This window comes from Spodoptera frugiperda, chromosome 17 (assembly GCF_023101765.2).
Source record: "Spodoptera frugiperda isolate SF20-4 chromosome 17, AGI-APGP_CSIRO_Sfru_2.0, whole genome shotgun sequence".
Taxonomy (NCBI): Eukaryota; Metazoa; Arthropoda; class Insecta; order Lepidoptera; family Noctuidae; genus Spodoptera; species Spodoptera frugiperda.
Window position 1 is genome coordinate 5,779,377 of NC_064228.1, and position 20,249 is coordinate 5,799,625.

General features: G+C 36.1%; 1 protein-coding gene and 1 long non-coding RNA gene across 4 annotated transcripts in view; one reads left to right on the forward strand and one right to left on the reverse strand.

Moving 5' to 3' along the window:
- Positions 1-20,249, forward strand: part of LOC118276605 (nephrin-like) — a 477,612-nt gene that overhangs the window by 124,556 nt on the left and 332,807 nt on the right. Inside the window, exon 2 of one of the 3 annotated variants that reach the window (XM_050699883.1) lies at positions 13,051-13,087. The exons of the other annotated variants lie outside the window; for them this stretch is intronic. The gene's annotated coding sequence lies outside the window, so the exon portion shown is untranslated. The remainder of the gene's footprint in view (positions 1-13,050; positions 13,088-20,249) is intronic. 3 annotated transcript variants of the gene reach the window in all.
- Positions 7,717-10,009, reverse strand: LOC126911649 (uncharacterized). The gene is made up of 2 exons (XR_007706170.1): positions 9,444-10,009; positions 7,717-8,485 (listed from the first exon to the last, which is right to left on the reverse strand). It is a non-coding gene; the product is annotated as an uncharacterized LOC126911649 (long non-coding RNA).

Sequence of the window (20,249 nt, forward strand, 5' to 3'; positions counted from 1 at the left end):
GAATGATTTCCCCCCCTCATAAAATAAAAGACCGTAATTAATATTAAACTATGCTATGCTATGTTCGTCCCCATAATCGAAAAACCAATAGCAAGACAGTTTTCTACAAAAATCTCATCTCAAGAAACAGAACATAACAAAAAATATTACTTTTGCATCCAACAATATCTGGATTCAAATTCGCTACCCACCGTCGTTGTTCTAGCAACAATAGAAATTGTACCCGCTAGGGAAATAAAGCCGAAATTTAGTTCTGATTCAGTCATAGTTGTACCAAATCAGTGATTTTGTGTCTTAAGTAATGAAACATAAGGTAGAGAATTGAACAAAATAGGGTACTAGGTAACAAAACAGCGTTTTGTTTCTTTATTAGTTCATATAAACAATGGAATTAAGTTTGTTTTTGTGTGTCACGTGATATATTTGATATTAATTAAATGTCAGGTTGTCCCTGAAGACTGGAGTTGCACGCTTAGTTACTGAATGTAGTACATAGCCGGTTTTATGTTTAACGGGCAGGCTATGCTTTGGGGACTGGGGTTAATAATAACCATTTTGTTTGTCATTGTTTATGTAAAGTGAGCTACAGTCCGAAGCTCACTGCCCAGCGGGTTACTGAGGCTCCGGCTTGAAAAGCAGGAGTAGGAACGGGGTGGTTTTTAGTCAGTAAGAGTCTGACACTCCCTCTTGCCTCGCTCAAGGCGGGAGAACTCATTTTTGATGATTTTCCCTCGTGAAAAAATAAGCGGTCCACGCGCTGACGACGCGCTTGCAGCCTTTTTGTATTGTTTCCAAAGCTAGCAAAGTATGCGATGATTTCATCACGTTTGTAAAATTTTTAGTCCACACCACACACCACACCTACCCAAAAATATGTGACCAGTTGTCAGTCAGTCAGTCAATATATATATCGTTGACAAAAAAAGAAAAGCAGCATAAAAGAAATTATACATAATAAAGAAAAAAATGTCGGTCTGTTTAACCTAATTAAATAAGGACATTTCATCACATTAGACAAATATTACGGGTAAATATAAAACGAGGAAAGAATTGGGTAAATAATGGAAAAAATCTTAATACACATATCCAAGGGGGATTTTAATAAACTCCGAGTATTTGTAGGGTAACGAGATATTATGTGTAGAAAAAGAAATTATACCCGTAACGTAGGTATCTTATTTTTATCATTATATGGAGTTTCTTGCTCGTTCTCCTCCATAGGAGTCTAGACTTTGGAACGAGCAAATAGCTTTACTAAAGGACTGACTGACAGACGTATACGTTATAAATATTATTATATGTGAACGTCAAAGCGTTTAAAAGTGGTCCCTGGTCTATTTGAAATAAATAATTTTGACTTTTGAAATAATTTTTGTTAGAAATTGTGACGTCAATCTTAACATTTATTTATTTATTTATTTATTTATAACTATTAAGGCACGTCAACAGAATAAACATTGTCAATGACATTTGATATTGATTTTTTTATTTGATTTATATAAGGTGTTCTAAAATTATCTGCCACGACTTTGTGGGTGTATATTGTATAGCGCCATTACCGTGTCGTAATGAGCACGTCTGCCTATCCCTTTGAGGATAAAAGGCGTGGCGTTGCTTTGTGTAAAACTAAGGTACAGAAGTGGTAGCACAAATTAGTTGTTAAACCCTGATTTCCAAACTAGGCAGACCTGTATGTTGGAAGTCAGTCAGTCAGTCAGAAAATGGGTCCACTATAGTTAAAAACGTATTCAGTGATTTTTTGTAGTTAATAATTTCTTGTTATAAGCCGACAATAACAAAAATACTAAGAAGGAAATGAAACATTTAATGAAACAAACAAACAATTATTAATAATTTAAATCATAATTGTTTGCTGAAAACTGCTTTCATAGGAAACACAAATATCAATTTTAGACTTGATACTACCTGATACGCTAGGCTTCGCTCGCTTTGGTATTGTATATTAAGTGAGGAAATAAAGTTTGTTTGTTCTCACTTATCTCTGAAACGGCTGGACCCATTTTGAATGGACTTTTATCAACAGGTAGCTGATGCAATACATATCACAAGTCAAAATTATTTTCCTATTTCCAACATTTTTTGATCGAAAGTAATTCACTTTTGAAGCGTTAGTACGGGAGGTCGTAGTGCAGCAAATATTATAATATAAAAATAAATATCTACACATGAACGTAACTATGAGTTAGTGCAGTGTTGCACGGACTTTGACCAAAGTGATCTGCACACTCCGTCAATAATAGTTGGCGTAATATTAGTAATTTCAAAAAGTACCTTTATACCTTATTTTTGCATACAACAAACACACTGAAATCGAATTTCGAGTTCAGATATCACAAGTCAAAATTATTTTCCTATTTCCAACAGATCGAAAGCACTTTTGAACGTTAAAGCAAATATTATAATATAAAAATAAATATCTGTCTGTTAGCTATCCGTTTTACAACAATCTGAAATCGAATTCAGAACATCTTTTTCAGAAATCCTATTATATCATCCATTGGAACATAAACTGAGATTTGTTTTCATTGTATTCTCAATTCATTACAAAATGAATTGCCTTCGTAATTTCAGTCCGCAATTAAACATTGTTTACTAATTAAATTAATTTAATTGTATTGACTCTGTTTCTAATATAGCGTTATTAATTTGTATTTGTATCTGAAGCAAATTGGATTGTTTCAGATTCAATTTACAAAGTAAAGTTCCTTGAAAATCTTGTTTTGTAAACAATATTGAAACAGTATTATGATTAATTTTCTAGGAAGGGCTTGGCAAAATTTAGTTTTTTTGTATGTTATAAGCCGGTAACCTAGCAGACAATCGCCGCTGCCCATAGACACCCGGAACACCAGAGGCGTTACAAGTGCGTTGCCGGCCATTAGGGAGTGAGGAATTGAAGGGTTGTTGGGGAATCGGGGATTGGAAAGGGGGTAATATTTATTACGTTGACGTTTCAGAACGGTCATAACAAGTTATAGCGGTACATATACTGACAAACGTCAGAGTTAAACTTTTATTATTTCAAAAATAAATGTCACTACTACTACTTACACCCACGTCCACAACCTATATATGGTCACTGCTGGCCAAAGGCCTCTTCTTGCACAGAGAAGGATTGAGCATTAATCACCGCGCTTGCTGAACGCGTGTTGGCGATTTCAAACATATAATCAGAAATTATAAGCCCTGGTTTCCTTACCATGTTTTCCTTAACCGTTTTTCAGTGGTGCTTAAGTTATCTTAGATAGTACATATAACTGGGAAAAAGTCACTCTGGTACATGCCGTTGGTAGCTTGAACCAGCACTTTCATGCATGAAAAACGGGCGTATTTTAAACCTCTGGGCACCACCACATAGTAACATAAGTGAACTATTTCCAAAATAAATGTCACTACCACTACTTACACCCACCAAAATAAAAAGATTACAAAATCAAATTTGCTTCGAGATAAAAATAAAACCTTTTATATAAAAATCTTAACGTTTCAAACACGTGTCAAGACACAAGAGCCTAGTTCTCTGCTTATCCCCTAGAGAAATAACCGCGAGTGGGTAGACTTTTTAAGAGTTTTATATATAAACACACACATATATTATGTTCATTATATATGCATCTCACGATATAGCCTAAAAGCAACATGTTTTAGCTCTAGGGGGAACAGATAGGTTATATTTAGTACACCTACGTTTCAGATTTAGATTATTCTAGATACACTTGTGAAGTCTGTTACTAAGTATTCTTAGATATTGTAATCTAAGATAATTGTCCTTGAGAAAATAGTCTTAGTGAAAAGACTAATAAATATATTAGTTTTAAAACGATATCAGAGAAACACGAGTTTAAACAGACTCTAGAATACAGAAATAGTTTCAATCTTTATTGATTTAATTTACAATGTAATCTTACACGATGAGAGAAACACCTCAAATTTTGTTATTACCTCGAGGAGAAACCTCTTATGACTTAATTTGAACCACATATTTGTTATCATCTTGGCTGACGATATACGAAAAATTAACGAAATAGGCCCAGTAGGTAAAACGAAAAGTACAATATTCTCTATGAGCTAATTTAAAACTACAAATACGGGATTATAACAGCCGCGCCGCATGTCCGTAACATTCCGAGACAACCTACAATATTACAGCTCTTCTGTGGTCAAGGTATATTGAGCTGTTCAATGTTCATACAGAATTTAATACGGGATTAATTTAATTATTTATTTATTTTGTTTGATAATTTCAATTTAATAATTATCAGTTTTCTAGTTGAACAATGCTTCTATGGACGAGTAATACTTGTAGTTTTATTTAAATCATATAAGTGATTCCCATACTCCGTATACATCCATACATCAACTCCTAACAAGCTTAAAACATCGTTTCATCGACTCTTCAAACGTCAATGTCATTTAAACGTCACTTTGACGTTTGTGAAATGTCAAATGCATTAAATAAATGTCAAAAGAAGTCTTTCAATCAGAATTGGAGATTACTGATAGTGATAAGAAACACGTAGTGAGATGTCGTCTATTTTATTTTAAAAGAATTTGTATTGATCTGTCTTCTTTGAAAGATACATTTGATTAGGATTTACTTTTGTGATGGGTTATATGGAGCAGAAAATCGGGATGTAATTCAATTTAAAAATTACGTCTTCGGTTAGTTTTACGAAGATTTATTACGATCCTTAGGCTTCTAATTTTTAGGTGTATAAAGAGACACTGAACACTGGTGTCATTTTGGTTGCATTGTGAATCACCCTGAGTTACACCTAGTAGATATTTTTTTAAAAAAGTGAAAGGCTGCAAACATCCGTTTCAAGGGAGAGAAAATATCAAAAGTACAAATTACTCGTAGTTACACTTTATTTTTTGTTTTTGAGTGAGGAAAATCATCCCATGACTTCTTCCGCACATAATATACATACACCAAAATAATATTTTGTTTAATTTTTGTCTGCCTGCCTGTTCGTCCAGGCTAATCTCTGAAATGGCTGGACCGAATTTGTCACGAATTTTATTGGTAGATAGCTGATGCACTGAGGAGTAACTTAGGCAATTATTTTAAGTCACAAAGTCCGTAATCCACGCTATCGAAGCCGTGGGCATCACCTACTTCCATTTATATAAAAAATAAATCTCACCTCTTCATTAGCAGCAGAACTGATAAATACATTTCTTAGTATCAGCAAAATTAAATAATTGGATAACAATGTTCATCCCACATATCGTCCAATTTGTTGGAAACAACACCATGATACAGTGTCCGGTGTGCAGACACTATCCGATTAATTTCCGGCGACAAACACGGATACAACTGTATGTCTTGGGTTTATTTTTCTTTTAAGAAAATTGCAGACTGTCGCGGGTAGTCGTTTGTAGCACTATGTGTGATTGTGTGCAGAAGTACAACTTGTTTTTCCATGGTATTGGTGATTCCGGAGCTGCGGACTGCCTAGCGGGTTTACCGGGGCTCCGGCTCGAAAAGCAGGAGCAGGAACGGGGTGGTTTTTAGTCAGTAAGAGTCTGACACTCCCTGTCACCTCGCCCAAGGCAGGAGAAGTTATTGGATGATTTTAGCCAAGTCCTGCGAAGTGAATTTGTGCTAAAAAAAATGGGTTGACGGTAAGTTACATAAATACTACAAAAGTCCATGGTATTGGTGATTTTGGAGCTGCGAACTACCTAGCGGGTTTATTGGGGCTTCGGCTCGAAAAGCAGGAGTAGGAACGGGGTTGTTTTTAGTCAGTAAGAGTCTGACACTCCCTCTCGCTTCGCCCAAGGCGGGAGAAGACATTGAATGATTTAAGCCAAGTCTTTCGAAGTGCTTTTTTATATTTTGGAATTTGAATTTGTGCTTAAAAGATGGGTTGACGGTAAGTTACATAAATACTACAAAAGTGTGGTAGTTGGTCTAGCTTCCGCGCGGCGTGTAGCGAGTTCGGTTTCCGCATGGAGCAACTCCTTGTATGATCCACAAATTGTTGTTTCGGATCTGGGTGTACATGTGTATGTGAATTTGTATGTTTGTAAACGCACCCACGACAGGAAAAAACCATCTGTGAGGCAACATTAAAAAAAAAGCTTTCCTAGAAATGTAAAGAATATGTACTTCTGATATTTTCTCTCTCTTAAAACGAATGTTTGCAGAAATTATTTCAAATCGTAACTGTTGTTTCAAACTTATAATTACAGGGTGTATCAGTTGGCGTATTTTACAATTTTGTCTTCTTTTATATTTACCATATTTGTTTGTTTGGGTTTTAAAAGAATATCTCTTGTTTACGGTGTTTAATTGTGTTTGTATTGGCTTAATTAAATGCGGGTTCTGTAGCTTTGTTACACATCGTGTGTATTTATTCCCTAAAGGGGTAAGCAGAGGTGCAAGTTTAGACTGAGGGTTATTTTTGTTTGTTTCGATATTTATGGTTTAGAAAAGAAAACGTCTTACTTTGGCACTATCATCATCATCACTATATCAGCCATAATATCACTGCAGGTCGCTTCCAACCGGCCTGGAAGTTATTGGGGGAGGCCTATGTTCAGCAGTGGACTTAGATACTATAGCTTGTTACAAACGTTTTGAGAGTACAGACTAAAAACTCTTTTTTGAGGTATTTTTTTAAATAACCTCCTATTACTAGTTACTGTAATTTAATAACACATAACATGTTTAAAGAAGTAAATAGCAGAAATGGCTTCATTTCTTTGTAAAATGCTAATAAATATGCATTTCTGTATAAAAATATTCTGATTTTTTTCATGCCGTTCTGATAGGTCGATGTTCTGTATATTGTGTTCCAAGAATACTCCCATATAGTATTTATTAACTTTAAACAGTACCTACTTTGTTTAAAATGCCTTTACGTTTAATATATCGGGTGCATTTCTGTGAGAGTAATATCCAGGGCAATGTAATAAGTATTTTTATTGTTCTAGATTTTAAATAAACTGATGAATATTTCGTAAGTCATCATCCTCATCATCAACAGACTATGAGTAGCCATTGCTGACCAAATGCCTCTTCTCGCACGAAGAAGGTTTGAGCATTAATCACCACGTTTGCTTAATGTGGTGAAGTTTGAAGTAATTTTAAATAATCATATAGTTTCTGTCTACCTGGTGTTCAAAAAAAAGTTTTATTAATACACACATATTCTCAGGATTATGTGAGTATTAATAAAACTTTTTTTCCAAAAGGGAACTGCTTTCAATTCTCTTTACAGCCTTTTACCGATTTTTTAAGTTACGTAATATCCCTAAAACACCTCACCTAAGTCTAAAAAAGTCAATGCTGAAAACCGCATCAAAATCGGTTCAGCCAAACGCGAGATAATCGCGTACAAACATACATACACACAGGTAAAACTGATAACCCTTATTATTGTGATACGTGTTAAAAACAGTCAGAATCGAGATTAACATGATAATAATTAAAATTGATTTTTAAAAGAATGGATTGGAAAGTAAAATATTAAACAGAAAAGTTAAATGTAAATCCATTCGAAATAATTCCGGCGTATACGCTTCATATTCATTAACTAGCTTTTGCCCGCGACTTCGTTCGCGTGGAATAGTGACTTCCGGCAATTTTTTGGTTTTAACCACATAGTTCCCGATCTCGCGGGATCTCTTCAAAAATAAGATATGGAAGATCTGAGAAGGGAACTCTTCAAAAATCAACATAATGAGCTCTGCGTTTGAATTTAATAGATGTATACTCACTTAGGGCATTGAAAAAATAGTTTAAAAACGGACTTAAACTAACTTAAAACTAAAGAAAGCTACGAATTACGAATTTATAACAATTAAAAAAGAAACTATATTACAACCTATCCTCTATGCTATAATAACCAAGCTTAAACTAAATAATTTAAAAGAAACGACTTAAATCTAATCTAATTAATTTATAAATTAGACTTACAATTTTATTAAAAAAACTAACTACAGTAACTACTAATAATCGATATCAAACTAAACCTACGTTAAATAGTTTAACCAGAAAACCAGGAAAACCCAACAAATAAACTTATTAATTGACAAATACAACGAAATCAATTTAGAATATACGAAACAGCAGGACCACTACAGACAAATAATCATACGACTGATAATACACTTTTTCTACGATAGTACCGAAGCGCTCGGCCGATACCCAACCAAATGAATGTAACGAAACCATAGCGCGATCTATTTCGATCCCAACGCCGTCTATCGAGGATAAAGACAACTTGGATTATTTATTTATACTCCGTTCGGGCATTTTCTTTGTACTAAAAGTTTAATTATATTGATATTATTTTTTTCATACCTTTTTACTATTTATTTACTTTTTTTCGATGAATTAAAACAATAACATGAACCGAAGTCGTGTAACGATCGACATAGAATTATCTATACTCCGTTAGAGCATTTTCTTTGTACTAAATGTTTTATTATATTGATATTATTTTTTTCATACCTTTTTACTATTTATTTACTTTTTTTCGATGAATTAAAACAATAACATGAACCGAAGTCGTGTAACGATCGACATAGAATTATTTATAAATAATTTATTTCTTATTTTTATTTTTTGATTTTTGAAATAAAAATATATCTATGTCCTTTCTAAGGTTCTAAACTATATCTGTACCAAATTTCAACCAAATCCGTCAAATAGATGCGGAGATTAATGGTATAAGCATAGAATGTTCGACGTGATTCTTTAATTTGACATAACTTTTTTATATATGAACCGATTGACATGAAACAAACACTAAATGTAAATTTAAGCATCCCACAATATATTCGTGAAAACCGCATCCAACTCGGATCAGCCGTTTCTGAGATTAGCGCGCACAGACGAACAGACAAACAGACAAACAGACAAACAGACAAAAAAAAAGTTAATTACATTTTTGGGTTCGACATCGACATAACAATAACCCCTGCTATTTTTTTTATTTTTATTTTCAATGTACAGACAGCACTTTTCTACGATTTTATTATATGTATAGATGTACAGACAGCACTTTTCTACGATTTTATTATATGTATAGATAGACTAACTACAGTAACTACTAATAATCGATATCAAACTAAACCTACGTTAAATAGTTTAACCAAAAAACCAGGAAAACCCAACAAATAAACTTATTAATTGACAAATACAACGAAACCAATTTAGAATATACGAAACAGCAGGACCACTACAGACAAATAATCATACGACTGATAATACACTTTTTCTACGATAGTACCGAAGCGCTCGGCCGATACCCAACCAAATGAATGTAACGAAACCATAGCGCGATCTATTTCGATCCCAACGCCATCTCTATCGAGGATAAAGACAACTTGGATTATTTATTTATACTCCGTTCGGGCATTTTCTTTGTACTAAAAGTTTAATTATATTGATATTATTTTTTTCATACCTTTTTACTATTTATTTACTTTTTTTCGATAAATTAAAACAATAACATGAACCGAAGTCGTGTAACGATCGACATAGAATTATTTATAAATAATTTATTTCTTATTTTTATTTTTTGATTTTTGAAATAAAAATATATCTATGTCCTTTCTAAGGTTCTAAACTATATCTGTACCAAATTTCAACCAAATCCGTCAAATAGTTGCGGAGATTAATGGTATAAGCATAGAATGTTCGACGTGATTCTTTAATTTGACATAACTTTTTTATTTATGAACCGATTGACATGAAACAAACACTAAATGTAAATTTAAGCATCCCACAATATATTCGTGAAAACCGCATCCAACTCGGATCAGCCGTTTCTGAGATTAGCGCGCACAGACGAACAGACAAACAGACAAACAGACAAACAGACAAACAGACAAACAGACAAACAGACAAAAAAAAAGTTAATTACATTTTTGGGTTCGACATCGACATAACAATAACCCCTGCTATTTTTTTTATTTTTATTTTCAATGTACAGACAGCACTTTTCTACGATTTTATTATATGTATAGATTACATCTCGGTGATGTAATTAAAATAATATATTACGCGTTCCATCTTAATAAATAAATAATAATATATACAGGGTGTCCGGTGGCAGAATTAGGATTTTAAAATTAAATAATAAAAAAACGGCAGAATATTTTTTTTTATTTCAATGACTATAACAAAGAAGGGAATTGCGGATTTTATTTGTTAATTTTTTTTTGTCTAAATGTTGACCATCACGTCGGACACACTCTTGGAATCTGGCTTCAGTATTCCGCGCCACTCGCTGGAGAAGGGACGTCGGGATGTCATTAACCTCGCGAACGATATTTTCTTTTAATGCTGAGATGGTCGGTGGGGCGGTTTCATAAACTTTACTTTTGAGGTACCCCCACAGAAAAAAGTCCATGGGGGTAAGATCCGGCGACCTGGGTGGCCAGGGGATGTCAGCAAAACGACTTATTAATTTGTTAGGGAACAAATCACGAAGAAGCGCTATGGTCTCTCTAGCAGTGTGAGGCGTGGCGCCATCTTGATGGAACCATGTCTGTGAACTGTAGGCAGGATGTTCTCTTAATTTTGGCAGAAAAAAATCGGTAAGCATTCGCCGATAAGAAACGGCGGTCACAGTAATGACTTGTCCTTGACGATTTTCAAAAAAATAGGGTCCGATTATTCCTCTGCTTGACAATGCACACCAAACCGTCACTTTGGGACTGTGAAGTGGCTGTTGATGTTTCAATCGTGGGTTCTGTCCTATAGGTGACCAAAAATGACAGTTCCGTTTATTTACACTTCCATTTAAATGAAAATGGGCTTCATTACTTCAAAAGATTGTGTTCACCGTACGAAATCGCTGCAACATTGTTTCGCAGAAACTTTTGCGCAAATTGTAATCATTAGGCTTAAGCGCTAGCACAATTTGAATTTTAAAGGGGTGAAGTTTAAGGTCCTTTTTCAATATTTCGTGCACAATCGTTTTTGGGAGCCCTAGAGCAGCCGCTCTCTTACGCACGGACTGTCGCGGGTTATCACGAAAACTGTTTGCGACAAGTGCTGTTGTCATCAGTCCTCGACCTTCGACTAGGTGCCGGCAGCGGATTATTTGCTGCTGAACTGGTTGCTCTGAACCTCCGCACCCACTATCGAATCAAATCTTCGCTTGACGCATCACGTAACCGTCGGATATTGTACCGCGAACAAAATCTTCGACGAGCAATAGCACAGAAATCGTTTGCTTTAAAATAAGCTTCGATTGCGAACGCACGTTCTTCACCCGTCCACTGCGACATCGTGGCTAAGGAATCCGCACGAATGACGAATCGAACGAGACCACCCCGTCCGCCCCTCCGCTAACGGTTCGAAAATAGTTTGAAATTTAAATCCTAATTCTGCCACCGGACACCCTGTATTATTAATAATATCCATTTCAGTTTCAGTATTTTTACTACGAATCCTATAATACGAGAACATTTATCATCAACCATTTTAAATTGATCCTTGATCCGTAACCAATAATGCGATTTTATATCTTCATACAAATGTTTATAGTAGACGCCATGATGGGAGGTCAAGATATGCTGGACGATTTGGACCTTCGATATTTAAATCTGAGCACGCAAACCGGAAGTTGCGTGGTTTCCGGATGCGTAGAAAGGAGGTCTCCTATCCTCACTCTAGGGACTAATAGGGAAACCCCTAAAGAGATCTTTGAAATCGTATTTTATGAAAAGATTCTCATATAATGATTTTACTGCTTACGGATGATACGAATAAGGTATTAAGTTCGATTCCCGGGAACGGGATTAACTATAGGATTTTAAAGTCGGATTTGCCGTTGTCAATTTTCTCAGCGTGTCAGTAATTCTGGATACATATCAGGATAATTTGAACTTCTCGGGAATTCGAAAGTCGAGGTCCCAAGAGATTTTTTTTTATGGAATACGCCTTTAAACGAGCAGACGGATCACCTGATGGTAAACAATTACCGCCCCCATGGACACTTGAGACACTAAAGGCGTTAAAAGTGCCTTGCCCACATTTTGGGTGTTAGGAATATAAGGGTTGATGGGGATTCGGGAATTGAGAAGATTGGGAAAGGGGAATTGGGCCTCCAGTAACCTCACTCACGCAACGCAAGCGATATTTCGCGTCGGTTTTCTGTGATGCCGTCGTCGAGCCGGAAAAAAATCTCTTTATATTAGTACTTGAAAATTCGAACAAAAAAAAAATGGTGCTACGTAACCAAATGACTTGTTAATTCGAAATTATTGGCGTCAAACTCTCAATAGTTAATACGAAGTTGCAGAGAGAAAGAGACAGAACGATCTCAGAATTTGCACAATACCTTAGTCCTGAAGCAAGTTCTAATTTCGGACCATTTGATATTTCGAATATTCAGTAATTCGAAATATTTTAAGAGTCCCTTGAATTTTGAATTAACGATAGTCGACTGTACATAGTTTTAAAGTTTCAACATTCTGATTAATTAATACAGAGATTAGAAGTACCTAAGAATTCTAATGATCTTAATCCAATACATCGCAGACGAACTAATGTTTAGTGATACACAGATATCTATTATAAGAATAGCGATGATGACGGGGTATGAAAATTAAAAATCTATTTAGTTCGTCAGTTAGGTAATGAAAAAATATTAATCACGCATTTATTTTTATTTTGTTAAATGTATAAGATAACAATATTTAGATAAAACGAATCAAAGTTTAGGAGTGGGGAGCAAATACGTCATTTCTACATATAAAATGTACCTAGAAGTGTCATCACGCAACATTTCAAATCGATATATTATCTTTGAAAGTATTTGTAAATTAAAAAATACGGTAGTAAAGCAGAAATTTACTTTTTTTTAAAAGACAAACAGGGTCTGTCCTATAACAGTAGGTACGTTCAAGTTCTAACAAACAAACAAACAAACAAACTCTTCAATTTTATAAATTAAATAGTTATAATAGATATTTGTCTGTCGAGCAAAGGATGATTCATTGTGATCTCAGTTTCTATCAAATAATAACAAATACTAACGTTTTTTATTATTTTGTTTTCAGGTACGGACCTTGACCAGTGACCAGTGATTCAATCCAGGTAGTAAAAGTTAACGATCTAACTTTAGTCATTAATTTAAGCCCTATTTTTTGCGTGACCTAGGCAATTCTTTGATAAATACGTTGATATCTAGGTAGGTACTTACTCGTATCTTTTTTATTCAGTTTTGACTCGTATTTTATGGAGTTCGTTGACCGGATTATAATTATTTATTTTGTACTCTTAATTTTTTATGGAATAGAAGGCAAACGAGCAGATGTTTCGCCTGATGGTAAGCGATCAGCGCCGCCCGTGGACACCCGCAGCACCAGAAGAATCACAGTTGCCTTGTCGGTCTTGTTAAAAGGTAGTTTTGAAGGTCGTATCGGTTCCGACCGACAACTCATTCCACAGTTTTGTTGTGTGAGACAGAAAGTTTCGAGAATTTTCAGCGAATAACATGACGTCTCGGGTTCGATTCCCGAATAAGGCAGTGTCCAATATGTGACAAGTTTAGGATTCTCATTAATAGCAGGGTATTCGGAGTTATTTCTACAATATTATGTAATGTAATTTAGAATATTTATGTATTTACAATTTTAGAGTAAGGTTGTTGACGGTAGGCAATACGTAAATTCTCATATTTCCCATTATAAATTTTTTTACAAAAATATTTCAGAACAAACAAACTATCATACAAAATAACAATAGGAACCCAGATTTTTAATTAAAAAGAAAAAACAAACAAAAAAACATAGATTTTATCTAAAACCGAATCGCTGTTTCGTTTCACACGTTCGGAAATGAAATTCGTATTTGGAACGCAAAACAATTGCAGGCATTATGCATATCGAATAAAAAAAAACGTTTACAGCGCGAAATCTGTTTTGAGAATCGGAATCGATTTTTTATTACTCGATTCAATAATCGAATTGAATTCTTTGTATAACAATTAAAGGTAATTGTCAGGATTGTATTTAATTGTATGGTGTATGTTTGAATGTAGAAGATTTTTCGTTTACTCTTTCGAAACTTAACCGCGTTTAAACTTCTGAGGGTGTTCTTCCATCAGAGATGTACTATGTAGCTGTGCTACGAAAATAAGCTAAGCTGTGAAACTATGAGACCGTTCCCACCGATGTTACGCTATGTAACTATGCGAGGAAGATGCGATGTATCGGTAGTAAGGAAACCATCCATAGCACGCATCCATAGCACGCATATTTCCATATAAAAAACATAACTTAGCTGAGTCCGATTCCATCAGTGCTACATGTACCAATGAATATAATTGTTGGAAGCCAAACGCATCCACAGCAACGTAGCATAGCACATCTCTGGTGGAAAAGCACACTGATTGGTTGGTTAATGGAAACTGATCAAGTAGAGCGCCGAAAGTCATAAACGTGTCACTGGCACCTTTAAATTAAGATAAGCGTCCACAGGCGAACATCGTAGGCGTACGACGTCATCAGTACGCATCGCATGTAGGCATTGCCGATGATGCGGTGCGTACGATGCGGATCAGTGGACGCAGTTGTATGAGTTATACAAGACAAACTAAAATCCGTTGCGTGCGATGCGGGCCTGTGGACGTGTACCTTTAAACTGCGTTTGCAATTTTGTGGTTAAACGGTTAACTGTGTTCTTAGAACGTACTAGTTGGAGCTTTTGTTCTAACCGCGGTGTAACCTTGTGGTTATATTTTGATTATATGTTTGTAGGGCACGGTTTAGGATCGTATTGGTTTATCTTTAACTGTTTACGAAGGAGGGCAGTGTAACATTACGGTAAATTGGATTTGGTATTGTCGAAATTTCTACTGATACTGAAAATTTGGTAGATAGTTCTTTCAATTCCTTAACTTTTTTAGGATTTCTAAGAGTTCATCGATTAATCTAACGAAAAACTCAATCATACTTTCTTATTTGAATTTTAGGGTATTGCTAATAATACCGAATACGTGTTTAAATTTGTGTGTATTGAGCTGCGTTTTAAAGCTAGTAAACAGCTGTTTATCAGCAAGCTGTTTATAAAGGTAGTTCACACTTGCGGATTGCCCTAATTTACAAAAAAAAAAATCCGCCTACAAATTGATAGCCAAGTTACGTCCTTGAAAATGGCACAGTTTCAAAACTACACATTGTAAACTTGTTTTTAAACAAAAATACACTTCACAAAAAAAATTTAACTAAAAGACAGATAAAGACATACAGACATGCGAAAAGTAATCCCCTTCCTAGAGTTTGTTAAAAAGGTGTTCAAATGAGTTACAAAGCTTCCGCCGAGCAGTAATAGCGTGATATAAAGCGGTTAGAGATAACTATCGGTTTAATCGCAGATCAAAGCATGGGTTTATGGTGTCCGCTGGTGAAAACCCTGCTTTATTACCACTGAATCAACGGATATTATGTCCGGTTCTGTCGGGTTCCTATGCGTGACCTTCTTAAGTTCGATGAAAGTATGTTGCTATTTATTTATATTTTTTCTGAGCCATTTTCGAACTATATCTGAAGAACTTATATAGAGTTTTTAATTAGTTAATATATTTAGGGTTTTGTATTAAATCATAGTATTTGAGTTAGTGATTATAGTGTTAAAGTGTGGGAGAGCCATGCTTCGGCACGAATGGGTCGGTTCGACCGGGGTGATACCACGGCCTCATAGAAAACCGATGTAAAACAACGCTTGCGTTGTGTGAGTGAAGTTACCGGAGAAATCGTCGATTCCCCAATAACCCTTAAATTCCTAAACCCCAAAAGGCCAGCAATGCACTTGTAACGTCTCTGGTGTTTCGCGGCCGCGGCGATTGCTTACCATCAGGCGATCCGACTGCCCATTTACCGACTTATAGCATAAAAAAATCGAATGTGATAGGTATAATAAAGCTGAGCATTTAATTATTCTTTTCTCTAAGTTTAAATATTAATTGGTAAAATAAAATAAGTTAGGTGCAAAATATCTGTAACTCTTTATCCGTATCCCAAAACTCTGATCTAAAAAAACTATATAGAAGTCTACATACAATAGTATAAACGAAAATATTACATTTCAATATATAATATACCATGCAATCACCTAAAAGAACGGCACAATGATCGTATTAACAAATTATTACAACGCAATAATCATTCTACTCAATAATTCGCAACATTAGCACGTCCACTCGCATCGACCGCACGCGCTACACTGGCGCAATTCACCTGAGTGACGTCACAACCACGATTATTGAAATTTTGTTGCCTACCCACCAATAAAATGTTTTGTAATACCATTTAATGTTGCTATAAACTTTTGTATAGGCGGCATAAACTCTATTTTTTATTGTTTTTTAGGTCGAAAGCGATTTTATCTTTCCGAAAAGTACTATCTATCTGGGTTTTGTTCGGCCGTTATTCGGCTATTCTAAAAAGGATGCTATAAAACCTTACTTAAAGTACATTTTTCATTTTAATTAGACGTTTGATTTATTTGTTCTGTTTTAGGCATTATGTAACTTTTTTAGTTCTGGTTTTTAACAAATAAATGGATACATTACCACCGTCATTCTTGTCGACATTACCACAGTCTTTCTTACAAAGGATATAAAAATTGCTATCACTAAAATGACAGGCGGTAGGTCTCCCGGCCATGACGGGCTCAGTGTTGAACATATTAGATATGCTGGCCGGCACTTGCTTCGAGTGCTTGCCATGTTATTTAATTTATGTATGAGCCACGCATACCACCCTCATGAGTTGATGCGGACTTTGGTGGTACCCATACCTAAGAACAGGACAGGGGATATGGCAGACAAGACCAACTACAGGCCAATTTCCTTGGCGACTATTGTTGCCAAGGTGCTTGACAGTGTGCTCAACTCGCATTTTGCAAAGCACATACAGTTGCACGACGCCCAGTTCGGGTTCCGGCCTGGGTTGTCAACGGAAACAGCCATATTTAGTCTAAAGCACACTGTCAAGTACTACACAGACAGGCGTACGCCAGTATATGCTTGTTTTCTAGACCTCAGTAAAGCCTTTGACTTGGTTGCATACGATGTTCTGTGGCAGAAGCTGGCTGGGACAGGGGTGCCGCCGGAGTTGGCAACACTTTTGAGGTACTGGTATCTCAACCAGAAAAATAGTGTAAAGTGGGCGGGTGAACTCTCGGATGCGGGCGGGTTGGAGTGTGGGGTTAGGCAGGGGGGTTTGAGCTCACCCTTACTCTTCAACCTGTACGTAAATGCTCTTGTTGAGGAGCTCAGCAGCATGCGTGTGGGCTGTTATGTTGATGGTGTTTGTTGTAACAACTTCAGCTATGCGGACGACATGGTGCTGCTGGCTCCGTCAATTGGGGCTCTCCGGAAGTTGCTTGCAGTTTGTGAGTCTTTTGTGGCGTCTCATGGACTTGTATATAATGTGAAAAAGACTGTCTGCATGGTCTTCAAATCGGGTAATAAGGATCCACCTATACAACCGATCCTCTTGAATGGCGTCTCTTTAAATAGAGTACGTCAATTTAAGTATCTTGGGCACTGGGTCACTGACGATTTGAAAGACGATGTGGACATGGAGAGGGAACGCAGAGCATTGTCAGTTCGGGCGAATATGTTGGCTCGCAGATTCTCTCGTTGTACAGACGCGGTTAAAATTACTTTGTTCAAGGCGTATTGTACCTCACTGTACACGGGAAGTCTGTGGGTGAACTACACCCAGAGAGCGTACAATGCTCTGCGGGTCCAGTACAATAATGCGTTCAGGGCGTTGTTGCGGCTTCCACGTTTCTGCAGTGCATCAGCAATGTTTGCTGATGCGCACACAGATGGTTTTACATCACTATGGCGCAAAAAGACTGCATCATTCATCAGTCGCCTACGTGGAAGTCGCCACAGCATCCTGAGTGCTATAGCTGACAGGTACGACTGTCCACTAATGTGGAATTTAGTGCAGCGGACTAAGTCCCTGCTTAGTATTACATATTAGTTAGTATTTTAATTTGTATTCTCCTCCTTATTGTGATTTGTGGACTTAAGTTGTCTTTTTAATAAAGTTTATTATTATTATTATATTATTATTATTAAATGACTCTGTTATTGATGTCGGATATTAATGTTCATAAGCACGACTTATTATGAAGTATTGGGTTTGATTCTTGAGTTATTTGTAACGCCTCTGGTGTTTTGTGTGTCCATAGAAACGCGTTTGCTTACCATCAGGTGACTCGTCTGCTCATTTATCGGTTTTTTATTACTTATCGCAATTTTTCGAAGACAGTTTGTACTTAAGCCAAGGTGTACGGAAACAGGCTTACAGGCTATGAATGGGTTTCATAATTAGTAGAAAATGAGTATTTACTACATGAACCTAATTCTAACATAACCTATCTTATCGCCTATCTTATGACTTCTCTCGCCTCGCCCAAGGCGGGAGAAGTCATTGGATGATTTTCCCCTCTTAAAAATGTCTGTATAACTGTAGTCTGCTCAATCGAATACCAACTAAATAATTTAGTTTTAGTTGGGAAATCATCAGCTGTGCCCGAACACAATGTTTCGACAGCTCTGAAACACTAGAGCCGGTCTACTCCGAAACTCCTGCAATTTGTAATGTGCATATAAAAGCCTTCCGCATACGATTTTACCTTTGAACTTTGTAATTGTGGTGCAAGTTATAATTTTGGAGCGATTTTTCTTTTAAACTGGATTACATATACTAGGATTGTCTCTAGTCTCTAGAATATTAGTTCGTTCGTTTAGAATTTAGTAGAATATTATTAGTCGAGTTCTTTGTCGAAAAGTTACGCGAGTAAGTCGAAAAACAAATATTTTTTTTGGTTGAAAAATTGTTGCTCTTCTACTTAGTTAGAAACGTTGCCTTACACTAGGATTTTCTCCTGCATCGTGGGTGCGTTTACAAACATACAAGTTCACATACACATGACACCCAGACCCGAAACAACAATTTATGGATCACGCAAAGAGTTGCTCTGTGCGGTAATCGAACCCGCTAAACAATGCACAGCTATCGGTTGTCCAGTTACCTCACCAACTGTGCTGTCTTTTGTCGTTTTGTAAAATCTAGTTTCGCAGACACTGAAATGTTTGTTTAAAAATATTAGTGACAGTTTCGCTGCTAATCAAAAGCTTTTTCGCAAGAACAAATAAGTAATTTACCTATTACTTATGTGATGAAAAATTGGTTTTATGTTAAACGGTTTTAAAGTGTACGGCCATCCAGAATAAGGGTGAATAGGTTTCAACCTCAATCAGATCAATCTCTCGTCAGTTGAGGAACTCGTCAAATAATAGGATGAGTAAGCCGAAAAACACACTCATCCATTTAAATACATAAATGTATTTTAAAATCTCAACAGCTTATACTTTATACCACTCCCCATCCCCGGTCGTTACCGGTACTCTCTAAGCCCACTAGTTAGGTGTTCGAGTGTTCCTAGGTACTCTAGTTTCCACCATTGTACAGCCATGAATCTAGGACTTAGGTATCTTGTTATCTTATTCGTATTCTACTTTTATAGAAGAATGATTTGTATGTAGATTTAGTTTTGTTCAAGAGTTTTTTTTATCTGATATGTAAACGAGCAGACGGATTGATCAGCGTCGCCCATGGTCACCTGAAACACCAGAGGCATTACAAGTTCATTGCCGGCCTTTGGAGATTTGGAATTAGAGGATTGAAGGGTTTCGAATAATTGGGCGGGGGGTAATTGGGCTTTCGATAACCTCACACAACGAACCACAACGCAAGCGTTGTTTCACGTTGGTTTTCTGTGAGGCCGTGGTATCACTCCGCTCGAGCTGCCAAAGCATGGCTTGAAAACCGTAGGTTTTAGACATGAGTTTACTTATTTGTACTAGTTTTTACTCCTCACAACTCATAAAACCTTTTATAATACTAGATTAGCAGTGCTAGTATTTTATTTTAGCAGCGTACTGCGCCAAATGAGGCGTATACTGGACAAAGGGGCGATTGGGGAATTCTGTGAGAGTAACTATCCCGCTTATGGCCGGAATGCTCGTTACGTACTGGTTGAGTGTAGATTTTCAAAGCTGTTTCGGCTGGTAGTGGAAAGGTTAGTTTTGAAATGCGTTGCTTAAAAGTGTTAGTTTAGACTGGACAGTTGACAATTTTGTTTAAGTTATATGATCGTATCATAAATGACGAAAAAATTGATTCCGATACACAATTTTAAAGGTTTTCAAAAGTATTTTCTCCTTCTAGAG